A 17,324-nucleotide genomic window follows, 5' to 3' on the forward strand; every position below is an offset into this window, starting at 1 on the left:
GTATGTGAGTGAGAGCATGTGTGCCTCGTGATTGTGGTGGTGGTGGGTCGTCCTTGTTAACCTTTTGTTCTGCGTGTGTGTGGGTGTGGGGGGGGGGGGGGGCGATTACGTGTGTGTGTGTGTGTGTGTGTGTGTGTGTGTGTCCCCCTTCATTCGTTCCATTCTTCTTCCTCTTCTCTTTTATTCTCTGCCTTCTTTTTCTCCTTCTCCTTTTTCCTCTTCTCCTGCTCCTCCACCTCCTCCTCCACCTCCTCCACCTCCTCCGATAGGTCTTCTGGTGTCTGTTCTTCCTATGTATTCCTATGTATTCCTCCTCCTCCCTTGCTGTAAAAAAACATGTCTGTTCCTTCCTGAATCCTTACCGTCCTTCTCACCTTCCCTTGCCTGGCTACAACACACCCCTGCACTCACCTCCCTCATGTATCCTTCCTCATTATCCTTTATTATCATGCCTTTCTCCCTTCCTACCCCCTCCACCCTGTTCTCCCCCTCCCAGATCCCTCCCTTCCTCACTCCCCGCCGCCCCGCCCTGTCCCGTCCAGTCATCTTCCCTAAGCAGCCTCTACACCGGCCCCATTATTTTTCTCCCTTCCTTTTATCGCCCAAGTGGATGTGTCTGCATGACCTCAGAAGCAGCAGCCTGTTTGTAGACATCCCCGCGCGGCGACTCACGGTGATTGTTACGTCCAGCTAATGTGATACGAAGCTTGGGTTGTTGATACTCTCTCTCTCTCTCTCTCTCTCTCTCTCTCTCTCTCTCTCTCTCTCTCTCTCGTCTGTTTAACCACTGAACGAGCGGCGCTGGCTGACTGATGGGCACGTGACGTCTTATTGAGAGAGAGAGAGAGAGAGAGAGAGAGAGAGAGAGAGAGAGAGAGAGAGAGAGAGAGAGAGAGAGAGAGAGAGAGAGAGAGAGAGAGAGAGAGAGAGAGAGAGAGAGAGAGAGAGAGAGAGAGAGAGAGAGAGAGATTAAATGTTACAGTTTGACCCTTCTGCTGTGCCATGAACCTTAAAAAACACTCATGAGAACCCGATTGATCCCCTCTTTGACCTTTAGAAATAGTTGATGTGAGAAGCGATGGTGTCTGAAAATACGGCACTCAGTCTCGTGAACCGAAGCACTGACACGCGTCCACTGCCCCGCTGACATCTGGTGTTGGCTGGGGGAGGGGCGTCGAGGGGGGAGTAGGTGGTCCAGGGGTAGCACGGGTGACGTAGGAATTCTGTAGTCAGCATGAATAATACATGAAGAAAATAGTTGCGAAGATTTTTTTCATTAACTAAAGGAAGAGTGCGTAGACATTATGACAAGTGATGAAAGGTGCCAGATTATCGTACTCAGAGCCTCGAATTTGCCGGTTTCTGAGCCATAGCTATTGCCAAAAACACCAATAATTAACCATTTTAACGATAACTATATATGAAGGCAGTTATTGGGGTCGAGGAGGCAGTTTTGGGGTCGGAAATCAGCAAACATGAAGGCTGAGTACGACAATCTGGCTACGTTGGACCGTGAAGGAAACACGGGTTAGGGAACGAGTGTTTACTCCTGACTAGTTTCGCCTTAGTGGGCTTCTTCAGAGGAATAAAGTTTATACATGGGTTTATACATGTTTATAAGGCAGCTTACCCATGTATAAATCTTATTCCTCTGAAGAAGCCCACTAAGGCGAAACTAGTCAGGAGTAAACACTGGTTCCCTAGCCCGTGTTTCCTTCACCACCTTTCAAAGCAAGAGTATTTTCAGGGGTAGGGAGTAAAGTTTGAGTGAGTGTTATGTTAGAGGGCGGCGCCATATGACCCTGGCTGTTGCGGCGCCTAATTTAAATCAATCAATCAATTATGTTAGAGGGCATGACTGAAGAGCGGTTTCAATATGTGTAGTCTGCGTGCGTTTAGTTCAACTGTTTCGAGTTTATACGAGTGCACAGAAGAGCTGCATGGTGAGTCTATAGCGTGGAGAGTTTGTGTGCGTTGTTTCGTGAGTTCGTGTATTGAAGTGTACACAAGAGTAGCTAAAAAATGACAGTGCTGGTGTGTAGTTTTTTTTTTACAGCAAAGGAGACAGCACAAGGGCACACAAAAGGGAAACAATAGGAAAAGCCCGCTACTCGCTGCTCCTGTTAAGAATCCGAAGAGGTGGCCGAAAGAGCAGTCAATTACGTGACAAGTGTGAGTGGGTTTATAGTTTTGTGTGTATACAAGTGAACATGCAAATGGCTATGGTGTGAGTGTAGTGTGTGGGGAAAGTTGGAAAGTTTCGTTTAGTCGGCGCAACATCTGTAGTCATATGCCGGAGAGAGACAGAAGGGGAAGGAATTATAGGAGAAGGGAAAAGTTGGAAAGTTTCGTTTAGTCGGTGCAACATCTGTAGTCATATGCCGGAGAGAGACAGAAGGGGAAGGAATTATAGGAGAAGGGAAAAGTTGGAAAGTTTCGTTTAGTCGGCGCAACATCTGTAGTCATATGCCGGAGAGAGACAGAAGGGGAAGGAATTATAGGAGAAGGGAAAAGTTGGAAAGTTTCGTTTAGTCGGTGCAACATCTGTAGTCATATGCCGGAGAGAGACAGAAGGGGAAGGAATTATAGGAGAAGTGAAAAGTTGGAAAGTTTAGTTTAGTCGGTGCAACATCTGTAGTCATATGCCGGAGAGAGACAGAAGGGAAGGAATTATAGGAGAAGGGAAAAGTTGGAAAGTTTCGTTTAGTCGGTGCAACATCTGTAGTCATATGCCGGAGAGAGACAGAAGGGGAAGGAATTATAGGAGAAGGGAAAAGTTGGAAAGTTTCGTTTAGTCGGTGCAACATCTGTAGTCATATGCCGGAGAGAGACAGAAGGGGAAGGAATTATAGGAGAAGGGAACAGATACCAGGAGACGGGACCTAGGGATTGTCGTTTTGGACCTTTTTCTTTGTCCCGGGATATCGGGATAAAATTAGCCCTAATCCCGGGATCCCGGGATTTCCCGGGATTTTCAATTGTCTAAAATTGCACATTATACCTAGTTTCACGTTCAGATTTTTGATGTGCTTAACATTAATAGATATGCAAAAATATTACTGTAGATTGACTGTCTTATTAATTCCACTTAATATTTAATTCCAAATTTTCAGCATACACTTTGTTTCTCAACAAAGTAAAAGGAATAAGAATAAGAGCTAGTATATGCTGCGTTTACTACTTTTTTTTCTGCTTCCGAATTCCAATGTGAATGACAATGTGAATTATAGTTCATTATCGCTGATAAAGAAAGAAAGAAAAACAACAACATTTGTTTCCATGTATACCCAGTGAAATGAAAAGAGTACTTAATGACAGAAAATTTAATAAAAATAAATGAAGAAAAATTAAACGTATGCATTCTTTATTTATAATATGAACTAAATGATTAAGAAGTATCTCATAGAATAAGATCTTATTTAACACAAGCAAATTTCCATAAAATGAAAGCAATAAATGACAGTAAGTTTAATCAAATGAATGAATAAAAAATAAAACATACATGTTCTGCATTCCTGTGTAAACTAAAATGATTAATAAGCAATCGAGCATGTATGGAATTTTGATAATAAGATCATAAATAACACGAACAATTTTCCATAAAATAAAAACAATAATTAATGACATAAAATTAAATTAAATGAATTAATCAAAAGGAAAATTATATTCTGCATTCATATAGCATCTATGGGATTTCATGAAAAATCTTAAGTTAATGTTATTTTTCTTACTCTTTTCGGTATATGATTACCCGAAGATGATAGACATTAGTCACATTACATGTCCAACATAAAAAAAAAAAGTTATGTATCATCTTAGCAATAAGTAGCTAAAACGTTGGGAACTATGGCAACAGCGATCAGCTGTGCGGGCAGGCAAACAGACAGACAGACAGACAGTTTACTGGTAACCGTCACTGTTCGGTCACTCACGCGAGGAGGGAAAGTGTGCTGTTTTTTTTTTTTTTTTTTTTAAGCTGTCACGCTCATCTCAATGCCGTATACATACAGCAAAGTGGAATATGCAGACATGGTGTTCATTATACGGGCTCTGTTACGGGTAACGGGAGTGCCATGGCTGCTTTATAATACTCAAGAGAATACCTAAACAGTAAGTCCTTCCTTCACAGTGTTCACACACACACACAAAACACTCCTCACGGGACACCCTGTATATACATATAAATAGAAGCACAAGTTCACAAGTTCACAACTATCCTGCAGTCAAATTTGTCTTTTTTTTTTTTTTATACTTAATTTCATGATTTTTCATCTCGGGATTTCCCGGGATTTGCAAAAATATCCCGGGATTATTAAACCTTGAAAATTGTCCGGGATCCCGGGATCCCGGGAAACAAACCCTAGACACAACCCCCGATTAATACCTGGTACCCATTCACTGCTGGGTGGACAGGGGCGTAGGGTATCTGTAGTGTGTGGGCTTTAATATGAATTTTGTAAGTGTATACGAGTGCCAATGAGTGAAGTGTGTGCTTATAAGTATGAGCATCTAAAAAGTAGGTCTGACCAGCGCGGTGGGGCTTGGCTGACCTGCAGTGGCCGACGCCCGATTGGACTCTTTCAAATGGTTTGACTATAATGTTCTTCCCTCGTGTATGTCCTTTCTAAAACGCCTCCTCCTCTTCCTCCTCCCAGCTAAGTCTTATCCTCATCTTCTTTCTTGAGCCTACGAGTGAAATGTTTGGACGCATTACATTAAGTGAAAATATTCGCCTAAAATTGATATACTGATGAAATACACGTTTTCACATTTTATTTTTGTTTTTTTACAACAAAGGAGACAGCTCAAGGGCACAAAATAAGGAAACAATAATAAAAAAAAAAGCCCGCTACTCGCTGCTCCTGCTGTGTTGTATTTTCGTTTTTTTTATTTTATATGACTTTAGTGTTTTTTGTATTATATCTTCGTCTATACGTGTCTGATTGTCTGTCTATCTCTGTCTGTCTTTCTCCCTGCCAGTTTGTCTGTCTGTCTGCCTGTCACCCGTTCCATCACGTCCTCGCCGGCCACCACAACACACCTGGCCACACCTGAGCAGACCCGCAACACTAATTAACGCGCTGCAGCCACCGCCAGGTATGCTCTCGCCACTCTCTCTCTCTCTCTCTCTCTCTCTCTCTCTCTCTCTCTCTCTCTCTCTCTCTCTCTCTCTCTCTCTCTCTCTCTCTCTCTCTCTCACACACACACACACACACACACACACACACACACACACACACACACACACACACACACACACACACACACACACACACACACACACACACACACACACACACACACACACACACACACACACACACACACACACACACACATTCAAAGAGTATCACACTTGAATGACATTTTACTGCGTGCAACAATAAACGAAACACCAGGAAGCTCTTTCACTCCCCTTTACCCGTTTCCCCACCATTCCCCACTCCCTCCCTCACTACCTCCCCAGCTTGAGCCCCCAACCCCCTTCTATCACCTCCCTCCTCCCCTCGCACCCCCCCCCTCTACCTCTCCTCTCCCCTCCGTCAGAAAAAGAAGCATCACAGACTCCGCATCTCAGCAATGTACAGCAGCTGCCAGCACGAACTGACCTTTTCTCTTAAAAGTGACGAGGTCGTTTACTTTGTCAGCGCCGCTAACTCATCCTTGTGTGTGTGTGTGTGTGTGCGTGTGTGTGTGTGTGTGTGTGTGTGTGTGTGTGTGTGTGTGTGTGTGTGTGTTCCATTGCCTTATTACAAGAGATAATGGATGCCCGATTGAGTCCAGGGTACGGATGAGGCTCTGTACCCCCCCCCCCCCACCTACCCCTTTGCTCTGTGATATCATACTCCACCAGATCGTCGTTTCCTGGTCCATGATCCTACTACGACGCTCCCCAGCTCTCTCCCCCCCCCCCCCCCACCCCCCGGTAGCCTCTCATCCTCATCTAAGTCCCTGTCGTCTCTGTCATTATCCACACGTCATCCTCTTATCCACTTTACTCTTTCCTTTTCCTCTTGTCACATCTTCCGACGGTTCTCAGTTCCTCGTCCTCCCCTCGTTGCCTCTCATCCTCCTCTGAGCCTCTGTCGCCCCTCTCATTCTTCACACGTCATATGAACAGGAAAATCACCCATGCAGACCCGGTTAATCTTTGCTATGGCCTTGGGAGATGACAGTAATAGGAGTGCGATACGTTTAGGAATATGGACCAGCATATTTATGGGTCATATTATAAGACATTTCGCCGCCCAAGAACACCTATTTGACAAGGCTTTCGTAGGAGTTGTGGGCATTTCCAGGGGTAGTTTTATGACCCTGGTGGTAGTTTGACCCTTCCTCTGTACCGTGAACCTAAGAAACACCTATTTGACAAGGCTTTCGTAGGAGTTGTGGGCATTTCCAGGGGTAGTTTTATGACCCTGGTGGTAGTGTGACCCTTCTTCTGTACCATGAACCTAAGAAACACCTATTTGACAAGGCTTTCGTAGGAGTTGTGGGCATTTCCAGGGGTAGTTTTATGACCCTGGTGGTAGTTTGACCCTTCCTCTGTACCGTGAACCTAAAGAAACACGCATTAGAACTCGACTGACCCCCTCTTTGACCTTTAAAAAGAGTTGATGTGAGAACCGAAAGTGTCTTATTTAATACCGACCTTTTTTTTTACTCTTTCCTCTCCTACCTGCGCATCTCTTTAGTCGTTTCTTGATCTCGTTCATCACATATATCTTTTTATTTTCTTTTTTCGTCTGTCATTCTCCACAAATCATTCTCTCCTCTTCTGCCTTCTTCCTTTCTCCTCATTCTCATCTTCTTATCCGTTCCTTTTCTCATTATAATTCTTCATATTTCTCTTTTTTTTTCCTGTGTCGTTTCTGTCATTCTCCAATCATCACTCTCTCTCCTTCTGCCTTCTTCCTTTCTCCTCATTCTCATCTTCTTATCCGTTCCTTTTCTCATTATAATTCTTCATATTTCTCTCTTTTTTTTCTTTCCTGTGTCGTCTCTGTCATTCTCCACAAATCATTCTCTGCTCTTCTGCCTTCTTCCTTTCTCCTCATTTTCATCTTCTTATCCGTTCCTTTTCTCATTATAATTCTTCATATTTCTCTCTTTTTTTTCTCTCCTCTGTCGTCTCTGTCATTCTCCACAAATCATTCTCTGCTCTTCTGCCTTCTTCCTTTCTCCTCATTCTCATCTTCTTATCCGTTCCTTTTCTCATTATAATTCTTCATATTTCTCTCTTTTTTTTCTCTCCTCTGTCGTCTCTGTCATTCTCCACAAATCATTCTCTCCCTCTCTGCCTCACTCCTTCCTTTCTCCTCCTCCTTACCCCTTCCTTTTTCTCATTATAATTCTTCATATTTCTCTCTTTTGTTTTCTTTCCTGCGTCGTCTCTATCATTCTCCAATCATCATTCTCCTCTTCTGCCTCACTCCTTCCTTTCTCCTCATTCTCATCTCCTTACCCCTTCATTTTTCTCATTATTATTCTTCATATTTCTCTCTTTTGCTTTCTTTCCTGCGTCGTCTCTGTCATTCTCCACAAATCATTCTCTCCCTTTTTGCTTTACTCCTTCCTTTCTCCTCATTCTCATCTCCTTACCCCTTCCTTTTTCTCATTATTATTCTTCATATTTCTCTTTTTGTTTTCCTCTGTCGTCTGTTCTTCATATTTCTCTTTTTTTTTTTTCCTGTATCGTCTCTGTCATTCTCCACACATCATTCTCTCCTTCTTTGCCTCACTCCTTCCTTTCTCCTCATTCTCCGTTCGTTTTTCTCATTATTATTCTCTATATTTTTCTCTTTTTGATTCCCTCTGTCGTCTGTTCTTCATATTTCTCTCTTTTTTCCCTGTGTCGTCTCTGTCATTCTCCACAAATCATTATCTCCTCTTCTGCTTTATTCCTTCCTTTCCTCTCTTCTTATATCTTCTTTTTACCTGTTCCTTGATTCCTTTTTGTTGTTCTTCACATTTATCTTTTTCCTCTTCACTTTCGCCCTTCCATTTATTCTCCAATTTTCTCTATTCACTCCCTCATTTTCTCTCAGACTAATGCTCAGACTCCACGCTTGTATTTCCATAGTTTACCTCCCTCAAGGCCCTCCCTACCCCTGTTGTCTCTTGCACCATGTTGTCTCCCTCCTCCTCCTCCTCCTCCTTCTCTCCCTCCATCACTTTCCATAATTCATATCCAAGAGATTATTTTTATGAAGTTCCCCTCGTGGCCTTGATTTTTTTTCCCAGTATTCAAATGATGAGACTCCTAAACCGCCTTCCTCCACTGTGCTTGCTTCGTGTTCCTCCCTCCTGCCCGGAATGAAGGTTGGAAAAGTTGGAAAGTTTCGTTTAGTCGGCGCAACAGATCCCAGGAGACAGTACACAACCCCCGATTAATTCCTGGTACCCATTCACTGCTGGGTGGACAGGAGCGTAGGGTATCGGAAAAGCCGCCCAAATTTTCCCACTCCGCCCGGGAATCGAACCCGGGCTCTCTCGGTTGTGAGCCGAGTGTGCTAACCACTGCACCACGAAGCCCTCTGATGAAGGTTGGAGGCTTAACAATATAAGGGAGGAGTGAAGCAAAGGAAAAGAGTACGTAAAGAAACACGACGGAGAAGAGGCAATGATAAGGAAGAGATCAATTTAAAGACGTGGCAGAAGAAAAAAAACAAGGATATGAGACTGGACCAAGACGGAGACACTGGCAGGATAGGGACAGGGGAGGGTGCTACGAGGTTACAGAGGAAAGGAAGAGGCAGTTGAAGGTGAATGTGCCTTACTGCGAACACAAAGAACAAGGATGAGACAGGAGCAAGACAGAGGCATTGGCAGGATAGGGAGAGGGGTGGAAAGAGGACGTGGAGAGGAAGGGAAGGTGGATGACCAGAAACAGGGCAAGAGAGATAGAGCCAGAAGATTGAGATGAGTGAACAAGGATGAGGAAAGGGCAAAGAAGAGAAGGAAGATAGATTGCAGGGAGAGGGGTGGAAAGAGGACGTATAGAAGAAGGATAAAGTAGAAATGACAAGGGCGGGGCAAAGACAGAGTCAACTGGAGATGAATGAGCTGAACTACTAACACAAAGAATAAGGATGAAGGATGAACAGGGCGGACAGAATGGCAGGAAAGGGACATGGGGGTGGTAGGAGGACGCGGAGGGAACGAAAAAAAAAAATACTAGTAATAGCAGAGATTGAGAGGATGAGAAGACATAAAGAACAAGGATGAGGCATGAGCGAGGCAGAAGGAACGAATGGCAGGATAGAGATAAGAAGGAGGAGGAGAAGGAAGACGAAGAGAGAACAGGAAAGAATTATAGAGATGGCAGAGGCAGGGAGGAGGAGGAGGAGGAGGAGGAGGAAGCCATGACTGAATTACACAACAGACGTGAAGAACAAGGATGAGACAAGAACAGGGCAGAGGGAATGACAGGGTTAGGACAAGGGAGTGGTGAGGGAATGTGTAGAGGAAGGGAAAAAGCATAGAGACAGGGAGGAGGAGGAGGAGGAAGAGGAGGAGGCCATGAATGAATCAGGGTTGAATGAATTACACAGCAGACGTAACGAACAGGGATGAGACAGGACCAGGACTGAAGGAATGTCAGGGTGGGGGAATATGTAGACTGTAGAGGAGGGGCAAGAACATAGAGACAGGGAGGAAGAGGAGAAGGAGGAGGAGGAGGCCATGAATGAATTGCTCAACAGACAAGGATGAGACAGGAGCAGAGGGTAGAGGAAATGACAGGATAAGGACAGGGGAGTGATGGAAGCGTTAGACTGTAAAGGAAGGGGAAGACCATAGAGACAGGGAGGAAGAGGAGGAGGAGGAGGAGGCCATGAATGAATTGCTCAACAGACAAGGATGAGACAAGAGCAGAGGGCATAGGGAATGACAGGATAAGGACAGGGTAGTGATGGGTGCAAGTGTTAGACTGTAAAGGAAGGGGAAGAGAAGTAATGCCAGCGGCGAGGTAAAGACAGGGCGCGGGAGATTAATGAGCTGACATAAGACGCTGCCAAACTTTGTCCCAGCATTTCTGACCCTCCGTAAATACCCAACCAAGGCCCCCAGCCACCCGCTCAGCGATTTCCTGCAGGTGGCGGCGCAGGTGGTGGTGGTGACCTCTACCAAGGCTGTTTTTTTCTTTAATAGATACAGAAAAATAAGCTAATGAAAAAGTGGAGGATGAAAAATAAATAGAACTGGATGCTTTTTCTTTAACACATGTGGAAATAAAGACAATGAAAAAACGGAGGATGAAAAATAAATAGAACTGGATGCGTTTTCTTTAACACATGTGGAAATAAAGACAATGAAAAAACGGAGGATGGAAAATAAATAGAACTGGATGCTTTTTCTTTAACACATGTGGAAATAAAGACAATGAAAAAACGGAGGATGAAAAATAAATAGAACTGGATGCGTTTTCTTTAACACATGTGGAAATAAAGACAATGAAAAAACGGAGGATGAAAAATAAATGAACCTGGATGCGTTTGATATGTTTGTGTATTTTATGTTCAGTTCTTCCTCCCGACACACCTCGCCTCCAACCGCCCACTGCTGCTTCCTCAGTACGCCTCCTCCCCCAAGGCTGCTCCTCCGACACCTCCTCCCTCAAGGCTGCTTCCTCAGTACGCCTCCTCCCCCAAGGCTGCTCCTCCGACACCTCCCTCAAGGCTGCTTCCTCAGTACGCCTCCTCCCCCAAGGCTGCTCCTCCGACACCTCCTCCCTCAAGGCTGCTTCCTCAGTACGCCTCCTCCCCCAAGGCTGCTCCTCCGACACCTCCTCCCTCAAGGCTGCTTCCTCAGTACGCCTCCTCCCCCAAGGCTGCTCCTCCGACACCTCCTCCCTCAAGGCTGCTTCCTCAGTACGCCTCCTCCCCCAAGGCTGCTCCTCCGACACCTCCTCCCTCAAGGCTGCTTCCTCACGCCTCCTCCCTCAAGGCTGCTCCTCCGACACCTCCTCCCTCAAGGCTGCTCCTCCGACACCTCCTCCCCCAAGGCTGCTCCTCCGACACCTCCTCCCCCAAGGCTGCTCCTCCGACACCTCCTCCCCCAAGGCTGCTCCTCCGACACCTCCTCCCCCAAGGCTGCTCCTCGACACCTCCTCCCCCAAGGCTGCTCCTCGACACCTCCTCCCTCAAGGCTGCTCCTCCGACACCTCCTCCCTCAAGGCTGCTTCCTCAGTACGCCTCCTCCCCCAAGGCTGCTCCTCCGACACCTCCTCCCTCAAGGCTGCTCCTCCGACACCTCCTCCCCCAAGGCTGCTCCTCCGACACCTCCTCCCCCAAGGCTGCTCCTCCGACACCTCCTCCCACAAGGCTGCTCCTCCGACACCTCCTCCCCAAGGCTGCTCCTCCGACACCTCCTCCCCCAAGGCTGCTCCTCGACACCTCCTCCCTCAAGGCTGCTCCTCCGACACCTCCTCCCCCAAGGCTGCTCCTCGACACCTCCTCCCTCAAGGCTGCTCCTCCGACACCTCCTCCCCAAGGCTGCTCCTCGACACCTCCTCCTCAAGGCTGCTCCTCCGACACCTCCTCCCTCAAGGCTGCTCCTCCGACACCTCCTCCCCCAAGGCTGCTCCTCGACACCTCCTCCCTCAAGGCTGCTCCTCGACACCTCCTCCCCCAAGGCTGCTCCTCGACACCTCCTCCCCCAAGGCTGCTCCTCCGACACCTCCTCCCCCAAGGCTGCTCCTCACCTCCTCCCCAAAGGCTGCTCCTCGACACCTCCTCCCCAAGGCTGCTCCTCGACACCTCCTCCCCAAGGCTGCTCCTCACACCTCCTCCCCAAGGCTGCTCCTCGACACCTCCTCCCACAAGGCTGCTCCTCCGACACCTCCTCCCCCAAGCTGCTCCTCCGACACCTCCTCCCCAAGGCTGCTCCTCACACCTCCTCCCCAAGGCTGCTCCTCCGACACCTCCTCCCCAATGCTGCTCCTCCGACACCTCCTCCCCCAAGGCTGCTCCTCGACACCTCCTCCCCCAAGGCTGCTCCTCGACACCTCCTCCCCCAAGGCTGCTCCTCCGACGCCTCCTCCCTCAAGGCTGCTCCTCCGACACCTCCTCCCTCAAGGCTGCTCCTCCGCCTCCTCCCACAAGGCTGCTCCTCCGACCCCTCCTCCCACAAGGCTGCTCCTCCGACACCTCCTCCCCAAGGCTGCTCCTCCGACACCTCCTCCCCCAAGGCTGCTCCTCCGACACCTCCTCCCCCAAGGCTGCTCCTCCGACACCTCCTCCCTCAAGGCTGCTCCTCCGACACCTCCTCCCTCAAGGCTGCTCCTCCGACACCTCCTCCCTCAAGGCTGCTCCTCCGACACCTCCTCCCTCAAGGCTGCTCCTCCGACTCCTCCTCCCCTCAAGGCTGCTCCTCCGACACCTCCTCCCCAAGGCTGCTCCTCCGACACCTCCTCCCCCAAGGCTGCTCCTCGACACCTCCTCCCTCAAGGCTGCTCCTCCGACACCTCCTCCCTCAAGGCTGCTCCTCCGACACCTCCTCCCCCAAGGCTGCTCCTCCGACACCTCCTCCCTCAAGGCTGCTCCTCCGACACCTCCTCCCTCAAGGCTGCTCCTCCGACACCTCCTCCCTCAGGCTGCTCCTCCGACACCTCCTCCCCAAGGCTGCTCCTCCGACACCTCCTCCCTCAAACTGCTCCTACTACACCTCCTCCCCAAAGGATGCTCCTCCGACACCTCCTCCCCAAGGCTGCTCCTCCACCTCCTCCCTCAAGGCTGCTCCTCTGACGCCTCCCCTCCCTCAAGGCTGCTCCTCCACCTCCTCCTCCCTCAAGGCTGCTCCTCCGCCTCCTCCCTCGCTGCTCCTCCGACACCTCCTCCCTCAAGGCTGCTCCTCCGACACCTCCTCCCTCAAGGCTGCTCCTCCGACACCTCCTCCCTCAAGGCTGCTCCTCCGACACCTCCTCCCCCAAGGCTGCTCCTCCGACACCTCCTCCCTCAAGGCTGCTCCTCCGACACCTCCTCCCCCAAGGCTGCTCCTCCGACACCTCCTCCCCCAAGGCTGCTCCTCCGACACCTCCTCCCTCAAGGCTGCTCCTCCGACACCCCCTCCCCCAAGGCTGCTCCTCCGACACCTCTCGCCTCATTCATCCCCTACACACGCCCTCATCGTCAACAGGAAGAGGGTGACCTTCCAACCGTAAGTCCAAAAAAGGCTAATGAAGGAAGATGACGGTCCAGACGTGAAGTGGAAAACAAACATTCTCGACGCGCCGACAACGGAAGACGTGCGCGTGTTTCTGAGAACGTAGAAAAAAAGGTGAGATTAATCCTTAGAAAATACACGTGCGAGGTTACAGGCCACGAGGCGACGAAGGAAATGGTCGAGTTGAGGAGTTGGTGACGATGTGGCCAGAAGAACTTAGAAAAAAAAGGTGAAATTAATCTTTAGAAAATACACGTGCGAGGTTACAGACCACGAGGCGACGAAGGAAATGGTCGAGTTGAGGAGTTGATGAGGATGTGGCCAGAAGACTTTATATAGTTGTTTAGGATGATGCTGTGGTGGTGGTGATGGTGGTGTTGGTTGGTGGTGGTTGCAGTGATAAATAGTGCGTATGATAAGAAGAGTGAACGGAAGAACTCCCCACCGTCACTTACCTCACAGCAGAAGACGTATCACTCAGACCACGCGGGTGCTGGGGTGAGGATTGTAATGATAGGCGTGGGGCCGCTAAGTGTTACCGTGCGTGTGGGTCTTACCGCATTAACTCCTTGAAACACCAATTTGAAGTTTAGAGGAGCAGATTAATATGACTACGTGAATGGATTTATATAGAACTCACGGGGTGTTTGTTATGTGCCCCTTACACACACACACACACACACACACACACACAGACACATACACATACACACACTCTCTCTCTCTCTCTCTCTCTCTCTCTCTCTCTCTCTCTCTCTCTCTCTCTCTCTCTCTCTCTCTCTCTCTCTCTCCAACCGGATGTCTCTTATCCTGTTTACGGGAGGCATTCTAGGCTGGGGATGATAGAGCGAAGGGTTGCAGAGAGGACAGAGGAGCGGGGAAGTCCTGTTGGAGAGATGAATGAGGAAGGAGAATGGTAGAGCAAAATAAAAATGTCCTGAAGTGTTATGTATGGAGCTGTATCTGGTTGTTGCTGCTTTCCAACACTTTATCTCTGTTCTGTTTCTGTTTTTTTTCTCTCTCTCTCTCTCTCTCTCTCTCTCTCTCTCTCTCTCTCTCTCTCTCTCTCTCTCTCTCTCTCTCTCTCTCTCTCTCTCTCTCTCTCTCTCTCTCTCTCTCTCTCTCTCTCTCTCTCTCTCTCTCTCTCTCTCTCTCTCTCTCTCTCTCTCTCTCTCTCTCTCTCTCTCTCTCTCTCTCTCTCTCTCTCTCTCTCACAGGTAGGTAATTAAGTTTCTCTCTCCGTCTTACCTGACACACACACACCTCCCCGTCATCAATCATCTCCCAACTTACTAACTTTCTTTACTCTTCTTTATTTTTCACTCACTCCTGTGTTTCCTCTCTTCTTCTTCCACGAATGTTCCTTATATTCTTCCCCCGTCTCGAAGGGTTATGTCATTCACTTGCTTTTCCTTGTCGTATTATCTGTAGTATTTGCTTTCATTCTGATTTCCTTCTATCTTTTTTTATTTTTGGTAGTGGTTCAGTCCCTTCATCCCCATACCACACATCTTAGGCTTTCCTTTCCGTCTTCTCTTCTGCAATTCTCAGTTTTACTTCATAACTTTTTCCTTCTCTGTGATATTATCGGTTCGCTCTTCCCCCTCGCGTTAATTACGAGCCTTGTGATTCACCGTTTCCTCTCACCTGCCGAGCTGTCATATGCGGCAATTTCATTCAAGTTCCGCCTTCCTCCGGCCCTCGGCACAACCCCACCGACGTCACCATGCGCCACCACCGTCATTCTATGGATCGACGGGAAAGACGTTATTTTCTAGTCAGTATCTATCATCTGCTTTTTCTTTAAGTAGCGTGGATTAGAGTGCAGTTGGTACACCTTTCCAGCTGCTCAGAAGAGTGTGATGGTTACGGATGGTTGCGGGTGAACGGGAAAAAAAGCGTGAAGGGGGAGGCAACCGCACAAGTGTTTAAAAAAAGGAGTGGACAAGTAGTAAAAGGGAAATCGTTGCGGTGATGGTGGTGGTTATCGTGGCTATGAGGCTGTTGAATGTACGCGAAGCAAGCACCCTTTTATCTGGCTGTCATATTATGTTTTTGTTTTGTTTTTTCGTCCTTGTAGGTCTGTTTTCTTTAACTATTACTATTTACTTGCAGGATATGACAGGTGGCTGGTCTGGAGGTGGAGTCCATCCTACATCAGTGGGCGAAGGTTTTAAGGTGAGGCACAAGGTAATCAGGTCGAGCCGGCAGGTGATGCAGAACGCGGCGCCTCTTGCTGCCAGTTTCCCCGCGTCACACGCCATGCATTTCGCCTCTGGTAAGTTAACTAAGCAGTATTAGTGAAATTCTCATGTGGATTAGCGTACAAATGGCCTTTACTGACAGGGAGGGAGAGGCGGGGTATGTCAAACGGGTAGCAGCTCTTCCATGCCGCCAGTTGAGTGGTATAGGAGTGGTGATGGCATAGATGCCTTTGGGTCTTTTCGTATAGGGATATTTGGTAGTATATGCCCCAGCAGCAAATCTACCTTTGATAAAAATTGAGACTGTGCCACCTTATCAGTGAGATCATATAGTCCTACCCTGGGTAATGGGTTAGCTTCAGACAGTGTCAAAGCGTTACCACGACGGTAATCAGGGAAGATCTTCAGTTGATTAAATAATTATCTTCCTTAGGTACTAGCAGGCAAGGTGAGGCCCAAGGCGAGCTGCTGGCAACGGTCAATCCATGTTCCAGCAAGTGTCCAACATTCTTCTTCATTTCATCACGGGAAGTGATTCGACAGCGTCCGCAGTGGCGGATCTAGAAAAATTTTGGGGGGGCATTAGGCACTCGGCTCGCAACCGAAATTTCTCGGTTGAAAAGAGATTTTGGGTTCTCTTCCCGGGCAGAGTGAGAGTTAAAATGGGCTTCCTCTCTTTACACCCCAGCCCCTGCGTCTCCGTAGCTGAGTGGTTTCTGTGACCGCCTACCGCTCCTCGCCGTCCTCGGGGCACCGTTTGGAGCCCGATTAGGTGCCTTCGGCGCACAGCCCACACAGCTATTACTCTTGATCATCCTTCCTTTCGGGTTGGTCGATAAACGGGTACCAAGTGAAACTTGGGGAAGGTAAATTATGGGAATCAGGATGACATAGGGCCAAGTGTCCACGGGCTAGTGGATACGAGTCACCACGGGCTCAAGAAAGCGGAAATGAGCATCAATGCAACGCGCAGCAGTATCCTATGCTCCCCACTTCACCTACGAGGACTACTTAATTAGACAGACATTATAGGCTAGTCTCTCGGTTAGTAATTTTCCCCATCCCAGCCTGTCCTCCATATTGTAATTCTAAATAGGTTAGGTTACAAGAGGAGCTTCATCAGCTTTTTTTGTGAAATTAAATGAGAAAATGAGAAAGTATTTGCTCTTGGGTTTACTTACACTTGATGTAATTTGTATTAGCAATCCTTTCGTAAATAGAATAAAAACAAATGAAAAATTCTTTGTCAAGTGTTGTGCCACAGTAATGTATTAGATGACATTAAGCTACTTTTTTTTTTTTTTTTAGGAAGAACTCATTGGTACATTAAACCTAACTTAATCAACTGTGGCATAAGGGGCACAAATTTTATGACAAAAGCAATGACTAAATAAATAACTGTGTATATATAAATATATATGTGTGTGTGTATATATATATATATATATATATATATATATATATATATATATATATATATATATATATATATATATATATATATATATATATATATATATATATTTTTTTTTACGTCGCTGCCTGTTGCGCCGGCATCTTCCAGGTGGGGCCTGATGGTCGGCCCAAGGCTTCTTCAGGTGGGGCCTGATGGTCGGCAAGCCTTCTTCCAGGTGGGGCCTGATGGTCAGCCCACCCCGTTCTGGCGCAGGCGAGTGTTTATAGTGGCGCCATCTTGCATTGGCTCATGCCCCCCAGAACTCGTTCTTGATTCGCTTGGACGGGTTCCTCTAGAGCTACCCTACCAACCCTGGGGTCGTGACCCCAAGATTGGGGTCATAAGCGTTTTTCCTGGGGTCATAGACCTCCAAAATATTAAACATGGTGTTATTATATTATAATTACATATATAACAAACTAGTTAGGGTCGCGGTCATGTCTAAGATTGCATGATTGGGGTCGCCTGAAAAAAGGTTGGGAACCACTGCTCTAGAGTCC

General features: G+C 47.7%; 1 long non-coding RNA gene across 1 annotated transcript in view; it reads left to right on the forward strand.

The window, feature by feature from the left end:
- The window catches only part of LOC126981350 (uncharacterized), a 108,618-nt gene extending 91,970 nt beyond the window's left edge, over positions 1–16,648 (forward strand). Inside the window, exons 3-5 of the long non-coding RNA XR_007733906.1 lie at positions 4,981–5,097; positions 15,280–15,442; positions 15,802–16,648. This is a non-coding gene — a long non-coding RNA (uncharacterized LOC126981350). The remainder of the gene's footprint in view (positions 1–4,980; positions 5,098–15,279; positions 15,443–15,801) is intronic.
- Positions 16,649–17,324: the final 676 nt, after the last annotated feature.

This window comes from Eriocheir sinensis, chromosome 47 (genome assembly GCF_024679095.1).
Source record: "Eriocheir sinensis breed Jianghai 21 chromosome 47, ASM2467909v1, whole genome shotgun sequence".
NCBI classification, from domain to species: domain Eukaryota; kingdom Metazoa; phylum Arthropoda; class Malacostraca; order Decapoda; family Varunidae; genus Eriocheir; species Eriocheir sinensis.